Source organism: Stegostoma tigrinum, chromosome 13 (assembly GCF_030684315.1).
Source record: "Stegostoma tigrinum isolate sSteTig4 chromosome 13, sSteTig4.hap1, whole genome shotgun sequence".
NCBI classification, from domain to species: Eukaryota; Metazoa; Chordata; class Chondrichthyes; order Orectolobiformes; family Stegostomatidae; genus Stegostoma; species Stegostoma tigrinum.
This window is the reverse complement of record NC_081366.1, coordinates 75,176,088-75,197,238: the sequence shown is the minus strand read 5'-3', so window position 1 is coordinate 75,197,238 and position 21,151 is coordinate 75,176,088.

Genomic DNA, 21,151 nt, shown 5'->3' with positions numbered 1-21,151 from the left:
ATTCCTGTGGACTTCCATTTTGCACTTTGAGTCTTTAGAAACACATTTGATGTGATTTGATTTATCATTGTCACACGTACTGAGACACAGTGAAAAATATTGTTTTGTGTGCTAACCAGGCATTTATGTAAATACATCAGGGAAATAAAACAGAATACAGAAGATAGTGTTACAGTGGCAAAAAAGGTGCGGAGAAAGATTGATCCTAATATTTGACAGGCCCATTCAAAAGTCTGATAACAGCGAGGCAGCGCTAGGCAAGGCATCGTTGTATAACAGAAACAGTTCTGGTGGGTGAGAGGAGCTGCAAAAGGTCAAAAACCAGTTGGTAATTGAATTAGATTTAGTGTGGGTCTTTAATTCATCTGTGACATTAGCTTGTGACTTCCAGGTTTCTCGATTAATTGGGTAAGATGTAAGGGCTGAAACACTGAATCTGTCCTAGGAAGGCATACCAGTTAGCATGATCCCAGTAGGGGCCAGAATGGTTCCATTGAAGACTGATTGTCAACTACAGGAATGGAAAGACAAATACCACAATCCCATTCACATTGCTAATTCCTCTCTTGCTTTCAAAGATTTATAGTCTGTACTCTCTCAGGTCCCTTGTCCCATGCATGCACTTTAGAAAGTTCTCACTTCTTCGATATTTCCTCTCCCTATCCCTTCTGCAGAAATGCATCATCACACGCATGTCGGCATGAAATTCCACCAGAACCTCGGTTGCTCATCCTACTTCCGCACCTGTCTTCCGGTCAACTGGTATAATGCGCACTGTTTGCCACACTTACCACAAGCAAGTTTCAGAAGTCACATGACATGAGGGTGTAGTCCAGCAGGTTTATTTGAAATTGTCAGGTGACGAAGGAGCAACGCTCCAAAAGCTTATGATTTCAAACAAGCCTGTTGGACCATAGTCTGGTGTGGCGTGGCTTCTGACTTTGTCCACCCCAGTCCAACACTGGCACCTCTGCATCGCAGGAAATTTTATACTCTTTTGAAAACCCAAATATTGATGGGAAGGTATTGGTCTCAGCAAAAAACCTCGGGGAATGTCACCCAGACAGAAAAAATAACTCTTTACCATGATTCGCTGCCTTGTGAGCTGAAGCCAATATTTCTCCAAACACTGAGCTTTCTATTCTATGAGCCTGGATTTTACCAGCCAGCCTTTTGAAGATTCGATTCCCCACTGTGTGGAAACAGGTCCTTCGGCCCCACGAGTCCACACTGCCCCTTGAAGCATCCCACCCAGCCCCCTCCCCCTATAACCCACACACCCCTGAACACTACGGGCAATTTAGCATGGCCGATCCACCTAGCCTACACATCTTTGGACTGTGGGAGGAAACCGGAGCACCCGGTGGAAACCCACGCAGACACGGGGAGAATGTGCAAACTCCACATAGACAGTCACCTAAGGCGGGAATCGAACCCGGGTCACTGGCTCTGTTAAGGCTGCAGTGCTAACCACTGAGCCACCATGCCACCCTAGCACTTTTATGAGGCACTTAGTCAAACATTTCCTTAAAATCCATATGAAATAGCCAATAGCAACTGCATCTCCTTTATCAATCTTTTGTCAGCTCATGAAAAGATGCAATTAAATTATCCAAGTACAACCTGTCTTTGAAAGATCAGCTCCCAGTCTCTTTAATTAAGTGAAACCTCTCAGTGCCTTATGAGCTTCTAACATCTTGCCTACCATTGAATTCAATCTGGCTGGCTTGTGTTTTCTTGTTATGTCATTGTACCTGTTCTTAAATAATGATGTTATGTTTGGCCCTCTCAATTCCTTTCCGGAACCTCCTCTCTATCTATAAGAAATGTTTGGGAAATTATGGCAAACTCTTTCTCTATCTCCACTCTTAATTCTTTCATAACCTGGGGTGCAAGCCATTTGGAGAGTTGACTTATCATAGTCGATTTTTCCAATCAAATTACCACCCCCTTCTCTAATTTTATCCTTATTTAATTTGCATCTTCTTCCTGACTAAATCCTGATTCAATAAGCCTAATTGTCTACCATTCAAATATGACACACATCCCAAGCTGTATTAGCTCACCATCTCACCATACTAGCAGCCCTGGCATTGATTCCAATACCTCTCCCACTTACTGGCCTATAGAGTCATAGAGTCATATAGTATGGAAACAGACCCTTGCATCCAACCAGTCCACGCTGACCATGTTCCCAAAATAAACTAGTCCCACTGGCCTGCGTTTGGCTCATATCTCTCCAAACCTTTCCTATTCACATACTTATCCAAGAGTAATTTTAAACATCATAACTGTACCTGTATCCATCATGTCCTCTGACTGTTTGTTCCACACACTAACCAATCTCTTTGTAAAAAAGTTGCCACTCATGTCTTTTTCAAATCTTTCTCCTCTCTCCTTAAAAACATGCCCCCCAGTTTTGAACCCCCTGACCTGAGGGAGAAGACCTTTGCTATTCACCTTATCTGTGCCCCTCATAACTTTATAAACCTCAACCAGGTCACCCCTCAACCTCCTGTACTCCAGTGAGAAAAGCCCCAGCTTATCCAGCCTCTCCCTATAATTCAAACCATTCCATTCCCGGCAACATCCTGGTAAATCTTTTCTGAATCCTCTCCTGTGAAAAATAATATCCTTTGTATACCTGAAACATTTCCATCTTGAAGATCACTCATTGTTCTGTTACAGTTTTCTAATCAACCTTTGGTTCCACTTAACACTGGCAGGATCCTGTTTCCATTCCATTGAAATAAGTCCCTTTCTGTTTTAGAAGTTCTACTTTAGATCGCTCCTTGCTCTCCTCCATTAGACATCGAAACCTTATGATACTTGTACGTGAGTGTTACCCTTGAGCACTTGGCTTACCTCATTGCCAAACATGAGATCTGGTAACGCCTCTTTCTCACTTCACTGAGAACATTCCAAACAAAAAAAGCTCTCCTGGGCATATTTCAGAAAGTCCCCCTTCTTAACTTTTAACCTAATATTATCTCAATGTATTTTAGGTAATTAAAGTGACACTAGCATCATCACTCTATTGTTCTTGCTCTCCTCTATGATTTCCCAGCAGAGCTGTTGCTTTGTGTGCCCCCTTTGTATTTGGAGGCCTGGGGAATAGCCGCACATCATTGTCAATTTTTGTTTCTCTATTCTAAACAGACGGATTTTTTTCTTTGCCCCTTCTTTCCAAAGCAAAGTCCTTTCTGATCAATACTGCCACCCCACCTCCCTTTTATCCTTCCCTAACTTCCCTGAACCCTTCGTATGTTGGAATTTTTAGCACCTGGTCTTTATCATTGTGATAGAAGTTTCTTGCCACTGCAGTAAATTCCTAGTAGGCTGTTTGTTATTACAGCTCACTAACATTATTCACTTGTATTTCTATTCATTATATTCCTTTATTGCCTGTTCCTATCTAATATCTCCTTCTCTAGTACTATCCACCACTGCCAGTCATTTATATTTTTTACTCTGCATACCCACTTCTATATTCTGATGCCCATACCTCTGCCAATGCAGCCTAAATCCTTACAAACAGACTTGTACACTTTGCCATGAACACACTGGCCCATTTGTTGAGGCCCCATCACTTCTTTTTGAAATGTTAGCTGCAGCCTAAGAATTTTGTTTTCATTTATTGGGAGTTGCTGGCTGGACCAACATTTATTGCTCGGGCTTAGACGCCCTTGAGAAGGTGGTGGTGAACTTCCGTCTTGAACTGCTGCAGTCCTGCTGCTATGCACAGTGCCCTGGGGGAAGGAATTTCAGGATTTTTGACTCAGTGACAGTAAAAGAACGGCGATATGTTTCCAAGTCAGGACAGTGAGAGATTGGAGGGGAACTTGGAGGTGGTGGTGTTCCCAATAGTCTGCTGCCCTTGTCCTTCTAGATGGAAGTGGTTGTGGGTTGGGAAGGTGCTGTCTGAGGATCTTTGTTGAATTTCTGCAGTAGATGGCACGTACTGAGCATTGGTGGCGAATGGAGTGCGTGCTTGTGGATGTAACTCCAATTAAGTGGGCTGCTTTATTCTGGATGGTGTTGAGCTTCTTCAGTATTTTTAGAGCTGAACTCATCCAGGCAAATGGGGAGTATTCCATCACACTCCTGACTTGTACCTTGTAGATGGTGGATGGGATATGAGGAGTCAGGAGGTGAGTCACTCGCTACAGTATCCCCAGCTTCTGGCCTGCTCTTGTAGGCACTGTGTTAATGTGGTGAGTCCAATTTGAATTTCTGGTCAATGATAACCCCAAGGACATTGATAGTAGAGATTCAGTGCTGGTTACACAATTGAATGTCGAGGAGTAGTGTTAGATTGTCTCTTATTGGTGATGGTCATAGTCTGGCATTTGCGTGGCGCAAATGTTACTTGCCACTTGCCAGCCCAAGTCTGGATATTGTCCAAATCTTGTTGATGATACTAATGTTCCAGATTTCTGACTTCTCTGTTTTATAAGAAAGGGGTTAATGTCCATATTACTTCAGCTCCACGTATTCCACTCATTTCACACACAATCTGTCACTTATTGCATCCACCACACAATGTGTTTTAACACTTTTATCCAGCAAAGAAACTGCAAGTCGGCTCTTAATACTAATAAAAAATGATCTTAATCTACTTCAAGACCACACAATACTATATATTACAGAGTAATAATACTATAGTAACAAAATACACTACAAATTAACAACTAACACTATGAATCTATTTAACTATCTTATACTTTAACTTAATTTTGAGTGATCAAATACCACCCCACTAGATTTTGGCCTTGATCCATGTGGTGATGATCATCTGGTCTTCTTCTCCTGGTGGTCCCAGGGCCATCTCCTCTTCAAGAGTTGGTCTTGAGCCACTGCTCCCAATCGATTGGACCCAACCAGGTGTTGATGGTGGGGTGGTCCTTGGGACTCCATGCCTGAAGGTGCTAGGGGTGCATAGGTCAAGTGACCTTTCCCAAATAAGGATGTGAGGCATCCCTTTGTTCTGGAAAGCAATCCAATGTTTCCTGTTGTCCCAGGGATGGGCTGTGTCAATTGTTTATTGTATCTGTATGCTTGTTTTTTTTTGGCATGGATACTTTCGGCCAATGCTTGGCTCGCATTCCCAGCATGCTTAATTCATTAACTGGTTTTTCGTAAATCCATCATTTTGAACGGCCCGTCCGGCTACAGGGTGGATATGAGGAGTTCTAGTCTAGCCTTCAGAAGGAGCAGGTTTATCTGTCTCAGGTCCTCAGGGTCATAGTAATTATGCCTGACCAGTGGTAATTGCACTAAGGGTCATAGAGTTGTACCACACAGAGACAGACCCTTCAGTGTAACTTGTCCATGCCTACCAGATGGCCTACAGTAATCTAATCACATTTGCTGGCATTTGGCCAATATCCCTCGAAACTCCATCTTCAAGGAGTTATGAATCTGCACCCCAGGGTCTCTTTGCTCAGCTACTGCTAACTATGATCACATGATAAACTTTGTGATCTAAGATCTGTGCATCTTCTGCAAATGGGCTACTATGGTTTATACTCTACCAATAGTGACCAGATTGGTTCCAGAGAAAGAAAGATCCTACCAGGAAGAACATTCTTATTTCAACAGAGCAGCTGTCTTCCAGAAAGGAAATCTAGGAGATTAAGGAGCTTCCAAACAAGGTAATTGGCCAACAACACAGTCTATAAGGAATAGCATCTTTCAAGATGATATAGCTTGCAGCTGGAAATTGATCCACAGATTAGATCCAGGATCAACAGCCCTGAAGAAAAAGACTGACAATTTTCCCCAGTCAGAAGAGAGTGCAGCTTGAATAAAGTGTGAAATGGCCAGTTCTTCTGCACGTGTGAAGTCAAAGATTTGAGGTGTGTTGGGGAGTTGAGGCAGTAGTAAACGTAATAAAGTCACAGTATAAACAAGAATGTGTATGTTAATTATGGGAAAAGCTTTGGGGCAGTTGTATCAGATGATAGTCCTGAAGGTGTTAATGTTCATGTTAAATTGACTCCTCCCATTCTGCTGATGTCATACACAGGTTGGATGAACACAAGATGTGCTACTCTATATTTGGAAGGAAACTTCAACCACCAGTGACTAGATAGGCTCAAAATAAAACAAAGACAAAAGAAGATTAGTGAAAGTGAACTACCTTAACTAGCCCTTAACCAATATTACTTATAGGTAGAGGTGACATATACCACAAGGTGCCAGGAGGGGTCTTCAGGGGAAGCATTAGGTCTTGCACTAGGCCACATGCTGTACATTGACCCTCCTTATCCTGCTTTGCTTTTCTCTCTAGCTAATTTTTAATTTCCTTCCTAGCTCCTGAAAATCTGACCCCAAGAAATGAATACCCAAACTCTCTAGGTTGTTTGTCCTGAGCTGTGCCACACTCCCTTCCTCCGCCAGATGATTCTGCATCCTTTCCATGTTGCCCTTTCCCTTGGCACCAAAGAGACAATTCCACAAGTAGGACTTATTTGATGAATTCCAATATGCCTGTCTCTGTGGAACCACCTTTCGTGACTGTTTCTTGACTCTTTCTTGACTCTTTCTCCTACTTACCAGACTGCACCCCTCTTCAATGCAGGCTTGAGGATGATATCTTGAAGATATCTGCTTCTTCCTGATCATGGCATTGGCCACTTTGCCTATTATCCTGAAATCTCACTGCCTGTGGCGTGACTGGGGCGTGAAATGACAGATTATCATTGAATATTGCCTTCCCTTTTTAGAAAATGCCTACAGTGTGGGCTGCAGTGCAATAGTCATTGTACACATGCCAGCTTCTTAACTCCAGCGAGATTTATCATTGTTTGCCTTACATTTAGATATCAATCCCCATTTTTAGGGGTTAGGCAACATAGCAGTCATTGCTTTTGCTTAATTGTGGGCTCGCTGCTCAAGTGACATATTCAGAGAGTGAAAAGAAAAACTTTGTCTCAACTTTAGGAGGTGTTGACTTATTACTTTTATCATGTTATGTTTTGAAAGTAGTATACGGTATAACTTTGGGATATGCCCATGTTATCATCACTGTATCGTATCTAATGGCCAGAGGGTACCAAAGTATCTGACCCCATTTTAACCGGGACTGCTTGAAGCACGACATGCCATTGAAAATACAGAACTTTAAGTCATCATATAGCCTAAAATTAGCCCAGGTAGTGAAGGCGGGTGACCATAGTATTTGCATATTTCAAGTATAATAAATACCCATTGAATCTTTCAAACCACATTATCCAGATCGTGGTTATATGCTCTGGGACCCAACATTACCGTGTCAGGCACAGACACCCCACTGGAGGCAAAAGACACATCAAGATGGCAGATCAAGTTTTGTTCCTAGTATTTCAAGTCACAGTCACCCCACAGTCAGTGAGAGTTCAGGATAACAGGTAAAGTGGTCAGCAGCATGAATGGGAAGAAGCAGGAGTCTTCAAGCTTGAGTTATTCACCCTGCCTATTTACCATGTTCCTGTCTCTCAGGATCTATATGTTTCCAGACCATTTTGCACTGATGCTTTCCAAGCACTGTAATTCATAACTAGTGTCTCCCTTTGGATGTATGGCTATAGGAATGCCGTGATCTATAAATCAAACAGTAAGGGACCTAAAATAAATCCGCAGAAAATCACATGTCTAGGGGCTTCCGAAGGCACTGTAGCACTAAACTAGTGACAACCACTTCATGACACTTTCGAGTAAACATAGCAAAAAACCCTCCAGGCCCAGCAGACACCCTTGAGGATAAAAAAAATGCACATCTGATAACTGTTTGAGGACGGAAGGAATATACTGTGGCTGATTAGAACAAGGCAAGATTTCAAGGCATGAATAAAATCCCCCAGGTTTACCCAGCTCTGTGAACAAATCGTAGATTATCACTGTCCACAAAGGCCTGTGAAGATGCAGCAATTATAGTCAAAGCAACTGGACTCACAAATGGTCAAGAATTCACACAATGCACCACTAGAATTACTGTCCACTCAAATAAAGACTGAGAAAATCTCTTGACAATTCAAAATCCCCAATTGTCTTAAATACAGAAGTCAAATGGCAATTTTTATTTTCATTACAATGTACTTCTTTCAGTCTTAATCTTCCTAATCCTATAATCTTTAGGTTTAGGTTAGTGCGACAATAATTTCTTCATTTATTTGATCTCTCCCAATCTTTGCAACCTAATTGACAGTTTACATGACGGAATTTGCCTTTCTCAATTCAAGAAGTCATCGATTCTCTCACTAATCATTGTTTCACCCTGTCTGATTTATGTTATTGCGGGGATTTTGTTTCTGCATTATTCCTTCAAGATTACTGAACGAACTTCCGAAGCCTGGCACATTCTTGTTAACATGGGACAATCCTGTGCAGCATATTAATTCAGGGAAGGTGAAGACTTTATTGACCTTAGATGAGTAATTATGCATGCTTAGGCTGCCACGTTTGAATCCCAACCACAGTAAGCAGTGGGATTTGAAGTCAATAAAAATCTAGAATTAAGAGTCAAATGATAACCATGAAACAAATAGTGATTGTTTTAAAGACACTTCTGGTTTACCAATGTCTTTTAGAGGAAGAAACTGCCTCTTAACCGGTCTGGCCTACATGTGGCCCCAGACACACAGCAATCTGGTTGACTCCGAATTGCCCTTGAAATGGCTGAGAAAGTCACTCATTGTATCAATGGCAACAAAGCCCGCAGGGAGGAATTAAGCTGAAAGGATCAATCTTCATCAACAAAGGCACCAGAAGTAAAAATTGCAAAGAGAGTCCTGTTGACCTCTTTAATCTGTGGGCTAGTGCCAAATCTGGGAGATCTGGCAACTCAAGACTGGGCATCCACGAGGTACCGTGCACTATCAACAGCTGCAGCATTGTACTTCAGCACAATCTGTAACCTCATGGCCCGGCATATCCCCTGCTCAACCATTACCATCAAACGAGGGGATCAACCCTGGTTCAATGGAGAGTGCAGGAGGACGTGCCAGGAGCAGCACCAGACATGTCGAAAAATGAAGTGTCATCCTGGTGAAGCCACCAAACAGAACTACTTGCATGCCAAACAGTGTAAGGAGCAACAGAGCTAAGTGATCCCACAACTCATGGGTCAGATCTAAGCTCTACAGTCCTGCTACATCCACTCATGAATGGTGATGCACAATTGCACAACTCACTGGAGGAGGAGGCTCCACAAATATCCCCACCCTCAATGCTGGAAGAGCCCAGCACATCTGTGCAAAAGATAAGGCTGAAGCTTTTGCAATACTCTTCTGCCAGAAGTGCTAAGAGAATGACCTATCTTGGCCACCTCCAGTGATCTCCAGAACTACAGATAACAGTTTTCAGCCAATATGATTGACTCCATGTGATATAAAGAAATGGTTAGAGACACTGGATACAGCATAGGCTATGGGCCCTGATTCCATACCAGCTATAGTACTGAAAACTTGTGTTCCAGAACTTGCCACTCTCCTAGCCTAGCTACTCCTGTACAGTTACAGCCCTGGTATCTACCCAACAAGGTGGAAAATTGCCCAAGTATGTCCTGTACCCAAAAAGCAGGACAAATCCAACCCGGCCAATTACTGCCACATCAGCCTCCCCTCGATCATCAGTAAAGTGATGGAAGGTGTCAGCTATCCAGCAGCACCTGCTCAGCAAAAACCTGCTCAGTGACGCCCAGTTTGGGTTCCGGCAGGGCCACTCAGCTCCTGGCCTCATTACAGCCTTTGTTCAAACATGGACAAAACAGCTGAATTCCAGAGGTGAGGGGAGAGTGACATCCCTTGACATCAAGGCTGCATTTGACCAGGTGTGACATCAAAGAGGCTGAACCAGACTGAAATCAATGAGTGTCAAGGGGCAAACTGTCTGGTGGTTGGAGTCATACCTGACACATAGGTGTTGTGGTGGTAGTGTTGGAGGTTAGTCATCTCAGCTCCAACACAACTCTGTAGGAGTTCCTCAGGGTAATGTCCTAGGCCCAACCATCTTCAACCGTTTCATCAATGACCTTCCCTCCATTGTAAGGTCAGATGTAGGGATGTTCACTGATGATTATGCAGCGTTGAAGTCTATTCACGTCTCTTCAGATATTGAAGCAGAAATGTCAAAATGTCCAAATGCAGCACAACCCGGACAATATCCAGGCCTAAGTTAATAAATGACAATTAACATTCATGTCAGACAAGTACTAGGCACTGACATCTCCAACCAGAGAGAATCTAACCGTTGCCCATTGACATTCAATGCCATTTAGATCAATGAATCGTCATTATCGACATCCTTGGGATTACAATTGACGAGAAACAGAACTGGGCTAGTCCTATAAATACTAAGGCAACAAGGACAGGTTACAGATTAGAAGCCCAGTGGCTTAACATCTTCTATGACAAAGCAGCCTGCTTGAATACCAAGTGTGGCTGTGTGAATAGATCTTTGAACAGATCGTCATCTCATATTAATTCAATTAAACACGTTGTGGTCTTATTAAAAGCTCATCTCTCACAATTTTTGCAGTTTTCCATTTACCCTTTTCCCCCAAGTCTTTCACTTTATAGATCTGACAATCCTGATGTTTCACGAATCAGCTGGAATATGTCCTCATTGGACTTGGAAGAGAGGGATGTTTTGGAGTAGAATGCAGTTGTGTTGGACAGTCTTCTTGACAGTCTGAGGATCTGTTCTAACTGAGAGGACTTTAATCTCTTGCATTTCGTTCAAGGAGAATGCTGCAAGAGCAGACACTTGATACATTGCAGCATCTGGAATCTTTAGATACTGCTTGTCCTTTCTTAATATTCTCCTCCCTGGGGATTCATGTACCATTTCTTCAAGTTACCTCATTGAATTTTTGTTCTTAATTTACCCATGCTGAAGGATTAGTTTGGAATTTCTTGTTTGCTCTCAATTCACAAGAGACTTAATTATTGTAGGTATTACTGATGAGTTGATCTTAGATTTATTATACTCCAAAAAAAAACTGACTCCAGGAAAATCAATTCTTTTGGTGAATGAAGCAACAGTCTTTGAGCAAGAGAGATCATTCTTAAGGGGTGGATATCAAACTTGATAAAAGAAATCCCCAGAATCCATTAAATTTCTAAGGTAAAGGCCACAAAACAGACAGACAATAGATCAATGTCACCAAGTAAGACAGGCACCACATACTAAAAATGTTTTCCAATGTTATGGAGTAGAGAAGCCTCACAAGCGCCAACAGTACCCAGCTATTAAAACTAACCATTTTTTATTACAGAGCAATAGGTCACTTTCAGAAAGCATGCCAAGCTAGATGCAACTACAGAAAAATGAAAGATTAAAAACCAAATCACACAACAAGGAAAGGGATCTCTAATACATAACAAACCCAAAGATTTCCGAGGCGAGATCAGTAATCAGTCATTACTATCAAAACTGAAAGGAGTTTGAACTCCAAGTACAAGCAAACTTCAAAAAGAAATGCAATCAAGCAATAGTAGCTTTACAGTAAAGACAGTCAAGACAATGTGCAACTGAATCAGATCAGATTGTAAAGCAGTTATGACAATTTCAAGTTGCACAATAGACAGTGAAATAGTTCCAAAGGGCCAAGTTCAAATCAAGTATCTAACCTCCCAATCTTCTGAGGAAGAATTCTCAACAGGTATAATGGATATCACAACAAGTAAGAAGGAATATCAGGAGACACAACTTGATAAGGAACTATGTTGTTTGCAAGTTTTGAGACGAACAACTATGTTGTTTACCAATAATGAGTGTAATAAGTCTAAGATCAGCTCATCAGTAATACCTACAATAATTAAGTCCCTTGTGAATTCTGACTTTAAGTCACCATAGTCACATCTCTCATCTAGGCTGCAAAGACCGTTAATTAAGTCATGCATATCTTCCCTGATTGCTGTATTCTTCTGTTAAGTATTAGTTTTTCAAAAGTGTTATTAGTCCTGAGGTCGAAGTAATTGCCAAAAGCTCTCGGTCCTTCCTGAAATGTGACTGTTGCTTCTTTTAATAAGTAATAACCTCAACAGCTCTACATTTCCAGTTGTGAGCGGAAATATATTTACTTTCTCAGATTGTGACTTAGCACACAGCTTAGAAAATAACCATGGGAAATGTCAGGTTACCAGAATAGGATATGGGGGCAGTGGATCTGTGTAGGTTGAGGATCAAGCATAAGTCTAATGTGCCGACTAGCCTGCTCCTACACTGTCAGAATTCTATGAAAAGTAATGAATGATTTCCAAAAAAAGAAGAAATTTCTCAGTTGCGCCGAAGTTGTTCAATTTTCTAAATTGCCTAATGCTTGTCTGCTTCGCATGTATGGGTTCCCAATTTTCCCAGCTTGTGAGATTCCATGAACTCCTGTCTTGACAGTGTTAGTTTTGCATTGTCTTAAGCCATCCTCTGTGGTATCTATGTAGCATGGTGACATCCTGGATTACTGCACCAATCAATATTTCCACTGCGGTCTCTGATCAATCAATCAGAGGTTGTCGGTTTCTGAGACCCTAGCAGCGTCAGACAGAGCAGAACGTCACTGTTCCAAGGAGGGATCCACTGAGAAGTCCATTGGGTGCCCTCACAATTCCTGATCACCATTGATCCATTTGGCATCTTCACTGAAAGTGTGAGGCATCCATGCACGATGATGCCCACCTCCAAACTTTAACCATAGAATAGAAACTCCCAGCCCCTACCAGGGGCATGTCATGGAGGTGGCAAGACTTTAAGAAAGACAAATAAAAATGCTTTTCAAAGTCAAAAACCTTTCAATTGAAACTAGCATTGGGCAGTACGGAGGCTCAGTGGTCAACACTGCTGCCTCACAGCAACAAAGACCCGGGTTCAACTCCATCCTTGGGCAACTGTCTGTGCGGAGTTTACACGTTCTGCCCATGTCTGCTTGAGATTCTTCCAGGTGCTCCGGTTTCCTGCCACAGTCCAAAGATGTGCAGGTTAGGGTGAATTGGGCCTTGCTAAATTGCCCTGTCGTGTCCAGGGACATGCAGACTGGGTGGATTAACCATGGGAAATGTCAGGTTACAAGAATAGGGTATGGGGGGTGGTGGGTCTGTGTAGGTTGAGGATCAGTATAAGTCCGATGTGCCGACTGGCCTGCTCCTACACTGTCAGAATTCTATGAAAAGGAAGAGGCAATAGAGGGAGAGGAATTGAATATCGAGGTACTTAACAAGAAATTTCCCTGCTGCAACATGAAATAGCCACCTCCTGTGACCCTCTAGGAAGAAAACCTTCTCTCTCTCTGACATTGGTGCCAGTTTTCCAGTCCAGCCTGTGCCACCTCAGGTCTCCATAGTGCCAATGCCCCCAGTTGCATAAATTTAATCCCCCAGAATAACTAGAAATTTCACCAATGACTTCTGGTTTCTATAATTTCTCCTTTATTGCTGACAACACCGACTTTAAATTGATAGGAAACTCACCCTCATTATAATTCCAACCTTGGAAAGCCCCAACATTTTCTGCTTGAGGCTGGCAGTAGAGGAGATGTTAAAGTGGTCCTGTTAACCTAATAGATATGTACTTTTGAGCCTAACCAGAGCGGGAATAGCAATGCTGTTGTCACATCTCCACAATTGCCCAGCAAAGCATAGCCCAACTTCATGAAATTTGGGTCATACTGAACAATTTCAGTTGGAAAGTTCAGCGACTGTAAAACATTGAACACAAAATATCAAGAGCAAGATAATATGTTTCAAGATGCATAAACACTGCAATGGATTTGTCCTGTCTATGACAATAACTAAGATCTCTATTTACCTCTTGTAATAAATAAAATAAATCTTTATCAGCCAGACAATATTTGAGGTGGTTTTGCACTGATATGTTCAACTGCTGTTTATTGGATAGTGTCACAATTATTGTGACAATACCGGTATGTTTTCTCCTGGTTTCTTTTAGAGAGACATTGGGAGACCAGTGCCATGCAGTCTTTGAGAAGATAAACAACCTGTGAGGCCTTGCTTTCTTTTTAAAGGTTGGAACAATAGAAGCAGCCTGAATGTGCGTGCTCAAGATCCCACCCACTGAACCAGGGATTTTTTGTTTAGCTTTTCTCAGTAGCAGAAGCTGCTGGCACTGTGAAAAGCTGCCATATCTTTCTTCACCACAGCTAAAAACTGGAGTTCTCTCTTTCTCTCAGAATTGTCTTTTGATTGTTCTTTCCTCCTGGATTCGAGAACTGCATGAGAGACAATCGTTTTTTTTTTGATTTTGCCTTTTGCCAAGGCTGCATTTATGGGATGTTATTACGTTCGAACTGTTAAGTTACTGTATGTATTATTTTGTAAAGTATTCTAACAGAGCTACAGCTAAACAACCCCCTTTTCTTATTCTTTCTTTTGTTGTAATTTAACTTTAATGTGTGAATTAATGGTGTTTTACTTAACGTCAAGTAATTTGACCAAGCAAATTGTATCAGGAATGTAACGCCTGACATTTACCCTCAAAATAAGAAAATGTTAGGGTCTAGGCCATCTTCTCAATAGTTTGGGGAGGTTTGGTTTAGGACACGACATTGTGCAGCCTAGGATGGGCAGAATGACAATTGAAACTTGGCCTGAAATTGAGTCTCTGTCAATTTTATTTTCCCCAATCTAACTGAGATTCAGCAGAAAACATGAAAAATCAGAGGACTGTGTGGCATTAAGCTTCAGCAGTCAGTCAAAAAAGTAATCAGGTATGTTCATGTAGACCCGGAGGCTGGCCTGGACAACGTCTACTCATTCATTTCCCTCTCAGCAAATTTGAAGGAAGAAAAATGCCCAGTGCACGTGTGATGGGAGATCAGACCAGCTCTCAGGACTTTCCTACTCGAGTCTCCATTCCATTGTAATAGCCTCTGAACTGGCAACCTCAACATTTTGTCCCACAATCATGTTAAAAAGTATTGATTTCCATCATACATTAAGCAATTACCCAATGAGTAATCGGGGAAGAGAATGATGATTACATGATGCAAACTAGCATTGTGTTAATTAAAAAGATTTTAACTAAAATAACAATATTCATACCAAATCACAAAGCCAAAGGGCACTTTCTTGATCTGATCTAAAGCCTTGAATCATAAAATCCCTGCAGTGTGGAAATTGGCCCTTTGGCCCATCAAGGCTATACTGACCCTCAGAACATTCCACCCAGACCCACCCCCCTAATCTACACATCTGTGAACACTATGGGCAATTTAGCATGGCTTCTTTGGATTGTGGGAGGACAAACACAGACACCTCTCAAAGGTGGGATCAAACCCAGGTCCCTGGTGCTGTGAGGCAGCAGTGCGAACCACTGAGCCACCATACCACCCTTTCTCGTTAGTTTATCAGATAAATTGGATCTAGGAGATTCATTCAGTCTCAGTCTGGCCTTGTGCAACCAGGATCTAATTTAGAGATAGGGCTCATTCATTTATCACAGAAGTGAAAGCTGTAACTCTCAAACTGTCTCCTAGAATTGCTCGTAGATAGGATTGGTTGATGATATTAAGATGACATTTTTACTTTGGTTTGGAAACCAATCACAAAATAGTCATTGCATCAAATACACAAGGAGGCTTCTTTAAGATGCCATAATTTGGATGCACTGTACGTTTATCATCAAATTGACTTTGTGAGTGGGATGCTCTGATCTTTCCATTTAGAATTGAGAGCCTGATCTGGTTTTTGAGTGCCACCACCAGTGGATTTGAAAGCAGCTGTGGTGTGGACAATGTAATATTGGATAGGTCATTTGCCCACTGCCTACCTGTTTGTCCCTGCGCCTGTTCCTCTCAAATTTGCTGGTCATGGGGATGGTGAGGGTAAATGATCCATCAATTAACCAATTGCGACCCTTTAAGTGGTCAATTCATTTCCAGTGTTTACTTACAGTAGGACAGGCCTTGCGCCCACTCACCCACTGTGTAGCTGGGCATGTTTCTCTGGGTAGGCCTGAGGTAGGGGCTAACTTTTATCCACTCAGAAGACATGTGAATCAGACATCTGCTACTGCTCACCCCTCTTGCCATGGAGCTCGTAAGCTGCCTTCCTGAAATGCTGCTGTCCATGTGGTCCGGATGCATCCACAATACTCCTAGGGAGGACCTTCCAGGATTTTGACCCAGCGCCAATGAAGGGGCAGTGTTATCTCTAAGTCAGGATGGGGAGGGGATCTTGGAAGGGAGCATCCTCACATATCTGCTTCCCCTGTCCTTCTAGCTGGTAGTTGCCATGGATTTGGAAGAGGTTGTCTGATATAATCTAATGCTGTCTAAGGAATCTTGGTGAATTTCTGTAGCTCATCTTGTAGATGGTACACACTGCTGCTACTGAGTATTAGTGGTGGAGGGAGTGGATGCTTGTGGATGTGATGCCAATCAACTGGGTTGCTTTGACCGCGATGATGCCAGCTTCTAGTCACTACGTAGTGGGAGGCTTTGGCCTAGTGGCATTGTTGCTGGATTGTTAATCCAGAGACCTGGATAGCATTGTGGGGACACGGGTTTGAATCTTGCACGGCAGATGGTGGAATTTGAAATCAATAAATAACTGGAATGTAGAATCCAAAGAAGGCCATGAATCCATTGTCAATTGTCAGAAAAAAATACCCATCTGGTTTGGTAACATCCTGACCCGGTCTGGCCTATGTGTGACTCCAGACCCACAGCAAAGTGTTGGACTCTGAACTTGCCTCTGGGCAATTAGGGATGGGAATTAAATGCTGCCTCACCAAATCTGCCTTCATCCTGTGAATGAATAAAGGAAAAAAATCCTTACTGTAAGGATATGATTGTATGAGAGTAGGTGCAGAAGAGATTTACCACACTGCTGTCTGAGCTTTTAGAAATGTTTGGATACACTGTGCTTTTCCCCTTGAACTAGAAAAGGTTACAGTTGCATAAGATTATAAAAAGTATATATAGTGTAGACAGGATGACATGTTTTTGGTTAGTAACCAGAGGGCATAGATTGAGTGTAAGTGGTAGAAGGTTAAGAGGATAGTTGAGCAGTATTTCTTTCACCAAGAGGCTGGTGGGAGTCTTGAGCTTGAGAAGATGGTTGAGTCATAACATTTCAGCAGTGTTTAAGTATTCACCTGTGTTGCCAGAGTCTCCAGAGCTACGGTCCAATTGCTAGAAAATAGGATGAGTCATGAGATCTTTGTTGACCAGCACTGACACAATGGGCCAAATGGCCTCCTTGGTGGCACGGTGGCCCAGTGGTTAGCACTGCAACCTCACAGCACCATGGACCCGGGTTCGATTCCAGCCTCGGGCAACTGTCTGTGTGGAGTTTGCACATTCTCCCCGTGTCTGTGTGGGTTTCCTCCGTGTGTTCTGGTTTCCTCCCACAGTCCAAAGATGTGCAGGCTAGGTGGATCGGCCATGCTAAATTGCCCGTAGTGTTCAGGGGTGTGTGGATTATAGGGGGATGGGTCTGGGTGGGATGCATCAAGGGGCGGTGTGGACTTGTTGGGCCGCAAGGCCTGTTTCCACACTTTAGGGAATCTAATTTAATCTAAACATCTATGAGTCTATTCTAAGAGGCATGTGGCAGAAAAGGCATTGACAGTGATATCATTCTAGAGCAAAGGCTGAGGCAGCTACGTAGAAAGGCATGCATCAACCCAAACAGGCCAAGCACCAGGAAAATCTTCAAGCTACATTAAAGACTGTATGATGTCCTGCCAGAAGAATGTGCATGATGTGACTAATAAACTGGAATCTGATGATGATTGTGATGGGACAACGAACAGTGAACACACATATCACACTGTCAATCTGTGTATCATTAGCATTGCGCATGATCCAATGAGCTTACAAAACCTCAAAAAACCTTTCCTTGGGTAACCAGCGATGATTTATTATTGGCCAAAATTGACATGGGGCAAGTACCGATATACTGCCTTTGCACAATTGGAAAATAGGTGTCCACAAATATGGGAAACAATGATGAAACTTAAAGATGTAAACATTTCAGCCTGAGTTCACCAATTCAAGATCAGTATTGTGCAGGCACAGTCAATCTGCCAGGATATCATAGATGTTCCATACCATAAACACTGATGGACCAGCATACAATGACCTACTGCTCATCACAATCCATGGAATCAGAAACCAGAGAAGGTGTAGCAAACTTCATGAAACACTTGTAGACCTGAATAAGAAAGAAGAACTGCAAATGTCAGTTTCTCTGTAATATCCATATTGTTGGTGGTTTCAGTGAAGAAAATGAGACCTGATGATTCTTGATGCAGTCCAATCAAATCCGATAACGCATGCTTAAACCAGTAGTTTGTCATAAATGCTTTAGTTGATGTCCCCTGACCAAGAAAGAGCGAAGGTTGGGATCGGAAAGCAGCAAAATGGGTTTATAAATTTTTTTACAAGATTCAGCAATGCCACGGTAGAGAGTGAATGCTGGAGCACACTGTCAGCTGCAAAGGCTTTGAGGTCAATAAAGATCCAATAGATAGGAACATAGCAGCTGGATAATAGACTGTACTTAGTTTGATGCAGGAAACATTTTCAGACATTTTTAAAAATTCATTCACAGGATGTGGGTACCATTTGCCAGGCCAGCATTTATTGCCCATCCCTAATTGCTCAGAAAATCAAGCACATTGCTGTGGGTCTGGAGTCACAGATAGGCCCGATCAGGTAAGGATGGCAGTTTGCTTACTGAAAGGACAATTGTGAGCCAGATAGGCCTTTTTCCGGACAATTGAATATGGTGTCATGGTCATCATTAAACTTCAAGATTCTTTTTTCTCTTATTGAGTTCAAATTCCACCATCTGCCTCGGTAGGTTTTGAACCCAGGTCCCCAGAACCAGAATTACAGTCCAGCAATAATACTCCTGGGCTATTGCTACCCTCCCCCCACAACCATGAGAATGTGGATGGTGTTGGAAACAACGGAATGGTTTTTTATGTGATTGAGACAATGGGGGATGAAAGGGCAAAGGACTGGGATTAGAATGAGATGATGTCTGCGAATGGGCATTAGAGATCTCTTGTGGGAGAAATGATTAAAGGAGGATTGGTACATGCAGTCCTAAATTAATGGGTTATTCCAGAACCCTCACCCCATCCCCCTCTCTGATGAAGGGTCTAGGCCCGAAACGTCAGCTTTTGTGCTCCTGAGATGCTGCTGGGCCTGCTGTGTTCATCCAGCCTCACATTTTATTATCTTGGATTCTCCAGCATCTGCAGTTCCCATTATCACTAAATTAATGGGTGTTGCTCTAACACAGTTTTTACTACTACCTATTATTTCAATAGTGCATGCCTGATTCACAACAGCATGGTTCCCACCTGATTGTCATCAGAGCAGAGCTGAGCAATAAATGTGCACAAAAACTCAACATTCTTTGGCAAGTTTTTCATCGCTCAGCTCAGTTTGGCAGTTGTTTGCCTCAATTATGGGTGGATAAGTTTTCAAGAACTGTGTACAGCCTTCCATCTCCAAATGCACAAACTTGTACTTAAGGCAAAAAATACTAAAATATGTTATGTTTTTGCATCTCTTATGTTAACTTTATACTTACATTCTGTACTTGTTTGACATTCCAGGAATGCAACTCAAACTTTTAGTAGGGCTTCGATGGGAATATGTGACTTGGAAAATGCAGTTTCACTTAACTTTCTCAAATGTAACTACCGTGGGGGACTCAATTACTAGGGGTCATGAGTTCAAAGTGAGAGGAGGAAAGTTTAAGGGAGATATGCGTGGAAAGTTCTTTACACAGAAGGTGGTGGGTGTCTGGAACGCGTTACCAGCGAAGGTGGTAGACGCAGACACATTAGCATCTTTTAAGATATATTTGGACAGGTACATGGATGGGCAGGGAGCAAATGGACACAGACTGTTAGAAAATAGATGACAGGTAAGACAGAGGATCTTGATCGGCGCAGGCTTGGAGGGCCGAAGGGCCTGTTCCTGCGCTGTAGGTTTCTTTGTTCTTTGTTTTTGTTAGTTGAGGGCTAGTGAATTAGTGAATTCTGCTTCATACATTGTGTGGCAACACAAACAAAAATCAATGCGACTTGGAACATATGACTACAAACTCGCTAGAGTATGTAATGAACAAATATCATTCTCCAAACAATCCCTTTTTCATAAAAATAACAAGAAAAACTGCTTTCATTATCATTAGTAGTTATCCAGTTTCAATGGTCAACAAAGAAAAAGATTCGAGCATGTAAGTTAACTGTTCATTTTTGTCAGTCCTACTTTTATCAGTCTCTTTCATCCACAAACTCCAACTCATTCAAATTGTTTAATGGCATGTGCTTGTGTTAGTGTTAGTAGTTTGCCTAATATCTGCTCATTTCTGGAATGACAATTCCATTCCAGTGAGGGTAGTTTCCACAACTAATTCTTGATTAGACTAAGATATTTATCTTTCAGATTCAAAGTCTCTGCAGAGTTGATAACTTCCAGGCTATGCTGAGTTGTTGCTGCTAGTTGTTTGATATTGAATAAAATCAGCTTCTAGCTCTGTGCCTTAAAAAAGCATGATACATCCTTAGCAGTGAGCTTGGTTGAGGTTCATACTCTGATGACAATTTATGTGAGAACGTCGCTAGGTAATTCACGAATTCGATAAGCCATTGTACCACCCTCACATCAATTGGCTTTTGATGCATCTTTTCAGGATCTGGATCAACATCTTTTTGCTGTTACATCAAGACCGATGTATATGATTTCAGCCATTTTTGATTGTACCTTTTTCAGCTGGATGTGTCAATCCTCATATTCTGCTTCTTCGAGCACTAATATTCAAAACATGCAGTTTATCAGTAACACTGGTTGAAGTTTCAGCAGCCTGCTCTTCCGCGAGTGCAATACGGCTTGTATCACTCTTTCCCCAATCACGACACAAGGTTTACTTCAGGGAAAGCGTTACATAGCAAATGAGCAGTCGAGTGGACACTATATTTATAAAAGTTGAAAACTACATCCAACCTTCAGCACCAAACTATGTGCAGGATATATGTCAAGGATAACGTTCAATACTGGATTGAGGCCACAGGGAAGGTGGGCGGTATGGTTGTTCAGTGATTAGTACTGTTGCTGCATAATGCCAGGGATTTGGGTTCAAAGCCAGCTGTGGCTAACTGCCTGTATAGAATTTGCACATTCTCCCAACTT